The sequence below is a fragment of the Pteronotus mesoamericanus genome, unplaced genomic scaffold, assembly GCF_021234165.1.
Source record: "Pteronotus mesoamericanus isolate MK-2021 breed Mesoamerican mustached bat unplaced genomic scaffold, CSHL_Meso_final contig_50, whole genome shotgun sequence".
NCBI lineage: Eukaryota > Metazoa > Chordata > Mammalia > Chiroptera > Mormoopidae > Pteronotus > Pteronotus mesoamericanus.
In genome coordinates, this window is record NW_026555186.1 from 20,412,180 (window position 1) to 20,415,578 (window position 3,399).

Sequence of the window (3,399 nt, forward strand, 5' to 3'; positions counted from 1 at the left end):
CCTTCCAATAGATTGGTAGATATATTTATCTCAGGGGCTTTAATGCTCTGTGAACAGGAAACTCGGATCACTAACATGTCATGCAAATTCTGTTTTGCATTTGTAAAAAGTCATGTTTATTTGGAAACTCTTCCATTTCCACATCCAGGGATGATACAAGAATTATAAGACATTCTAAGTGTGAAAGCTCCTGTTACAGTTAACAAGCATCAGACAGCCATTGCAGTACATTGAGCTCCATAGAGACAGCGCCGGGGCAAGTGTGAGCCGGACGGGCACTGGGCAACTCTGTGCTTGCTGAGGAATAATAATTAAACATGGGCAAAGGAGATCCTAAGAAGCCGAGAGGCAAAATGTCATCATATGCTTTCTTTGTGCAAACTTGCCATGAGGAGCACAAGAAGCAACACCCAGATGCTTCAGTCAACTTCTCAGAGTTTTCTAAGAAGTGCTCAGAGAGGTGGAAGACCATGTCTGCCAAAGAGAAAGGAAAATTCGAAGACATGGCAAAGACAGACAAACCTCGCTTTGAAAGAAAAATGAAAACTTATATTCCTCCTAAAGGGGAAACAAAAAAGAAGTTCAAGGATCCCAATGCACCCAAGAGGCCTCCTTCGGCCTTTTTCTTGTTTTGTTCTGAGTGTCGCCCAAAAATCAAAGGAGAGCATCCCGGCCTATCCATTGGTGATGTTGCAAAGAAGCTGGGAGAGATGTGGAATAACACTGCTGCAGACGACAAGCAGCCTTATAAAAAGAAGGCTGCTAAGCTGAAGGAGAAATATGAAAAGGATATTGCTGCATACCGAGCTAAAGGAAAGTCTGATGCTGCGAAAAAGGGAGTCCAAGGCTGAAAAAAGCAAGAAAAAGAAGGAGGAGGAGGAAGATGAAGATGAGGAGGATAAGAAAGAGGAGGAAGATGAAGAAGAAGAAGAAGATGATGATGATGATGAATAAGTTGGTTCTAGCGCAGTTTTTTTTTTTGTCTATAAAGCATTTAACCCCCCTGTACACAACTCACTCCTTTTAAAAAAAAAATTGAAATGTAAGGCTGTGTAAGATTTGTTTTTAAATTGTACAGTGTCTTTTTTTGTATAGTTAACACACTACCGAATGTGTCTTTAGATAGCCCTGTCCTGGTGGTATTTTCAATAGCCACTAACCTTGCCTGGTACAGAATGGGGGTTGTAAATTGGCATGAAAGTTTAAAGTAGGTTCTTGTCGGTGCGCAGCACAAATTAGTTATATATGGGGATGGTAGTTTTTTCATCTTCAGTTGTCTCTGATGCAGCTTATACAAAATAATTGTTGTTCTGTTAACTGAATACCACTCTGTAATTGCAACAAAAAAAAAATGTTGCAGCTGTTTTGTTGACATTCTGAATGCTTCTAAGTAAATACAATTTTTTTTATTAAAAAAAGTTAACAAGCATCATAAAAACAAGGTGGAGTTTATGGCCTTTTTTATCTTGGATTTGTCCTATTTGCATACACTGCCTCTTTGCTGGGCATAAAAGCATGGTTGGTGGGATTGTAAATTGATGAAGCCACTAAGGGAAACAGTAAGAAGGTTCCTCAAAAATTAAAAATAGAACCAACATATGACCTAACAACTCCACTTCTGGGTATTTATCTGAGGAAATACAGAATACTAATTCAAAAAGGTATGTGCACCCCTATGTTCATTGCAGCATTATTTACAATAGCCAAGATATGGAAGCAACTTAGCTGTCCATTAATACATGAATGGATAAAGATGTTCTACATGTATATAAGGAAATATTACAGAGCCATAAAAAGACTAAAATCTTGCCTTTTGCTACAACATAGTTATCCCTAGAGGGTATGCTGCTAAGTGAAATAAATCAGACAGAGACAAATAATATATGATTTTGCTTATATGTGGAATCTAAAAAAACAAAATAAATGAACAAACAAGCAGAAACAAACTTACAAATACAGCAAACAAAGCGATGGGTGCCAGATGGGATGGAATTTGGGGGGGAAAGATGAAGAAGGTGAAGGAATTAAGTACAAATTGCCAAATATAAGAGTCACAAGAATGTAAAGTACAGCAGGGAATATAGTCAATAATATTGTAATAACTATGTATCAGATGGGTACTAGCTTTATTGATGTGATTACTTTGTAAGTTATATAAATGTCTAATCACTATGTCATATACCTGAAAACAATATAGTACTATATGTCAACTGTAATTTAAAAGTAAAAAAATCATTTTTTTAAAGTATTTCAATTTTTCCCCCAAACCATGAAAAGCCAAACACATACCCATTCATCTAGATCAGGATTTCTCAACCACGGCTCTATTGATATTTGGAGCCACATTAAGTTGTGGAGGCTGTTCTGTGCATGGCAGGAAGCATAGCACACTGCTGGCCTCTACCTGCTGGATGCCAGGAGTGCCCCTCCAGTCATGGTGATGAAGAATGTCTCCAGACATTGTCAAATGTCACTTGGGGGCCAAATCACTCCCAGTTGAAAACCACTGGCTTACTTATATTCTATTTTGTACACACGAGCATAAAAATTATTTTGTTAAAAGTATATCATACTTTATAAGATATACTTAAGTATGCCAAGGAATAAATTATATGAGTATATATTTATGAAAAGAATCAGTGATGATGCTGCCAAACCCATTATTAGCATACTATAGATTATTAAGATATGATTAAAAGGGTAAGAGCATATTTAATCAAGTATCATGAAAAGTTACACAACAAAAAAGCTATCAAGGGAAGAGCACAATATTAGAAATTCATACCAATTGAATATTTAATATGATCAGATACTATATGATCAAAGCTTAAATGTAAAATAAGAAAAGATAATTAAGTCAATTTAAAATTAATCTTTTTCCTAAATTGCTAAAGCAAAATTGTAATGTCATCTGATGACACCAACCAAGTGTGTTCCAGATGATCATCTTAATTATTTAACAATGAAGAATGGGAACAATAGCCCAGACTCTCCACACTTTTTCAATTTCACAGTCAGTTCTGAAGTCCCCATTGTTTAATGGTACTCCATCAGGACTGAAATACAACAAAGGATAAAATATTATTTCTTCACATTTTATGGTTTATATTACTGTTGTTTTGGCAGTTCGAGCACAGCAGCCATCTGGTTCCTCGGGAGAGGATTTAGAATGGCAACAGTTTTGTCCACTGTAAAATCCATCATGAACTGAAAGCAGTGATCATTTCCGCCACCATGCTAGAGCCAAAGATGAGACTGAGAGACAGAGAGAGAGGGAATAAACAAACTCTCTACTTCAAGGTCAGGTAAAGGCAAAACAAAGACAAGAAGGGAAGAAGGTTGATGTTACATTTTCTAGTATTTTACCAGTCATCAAGATCATTCTTAAGACTTATTTAT

At 36.4% G+C, this 3,399-nt stretch overlaps 1 pseudogene; it reads left to right on the forward strand.

Moving 5' to 3' along the window:
- Positions 1-247: 247 nt before the first annotated feature.
- LOC129074420 (high mobility group protein B1-like) lies at positions 248-954 on the forward strand (annotated as a pseudogene).
- Positions 955-3,399: the final 2,445 nt, after the last annotated feature.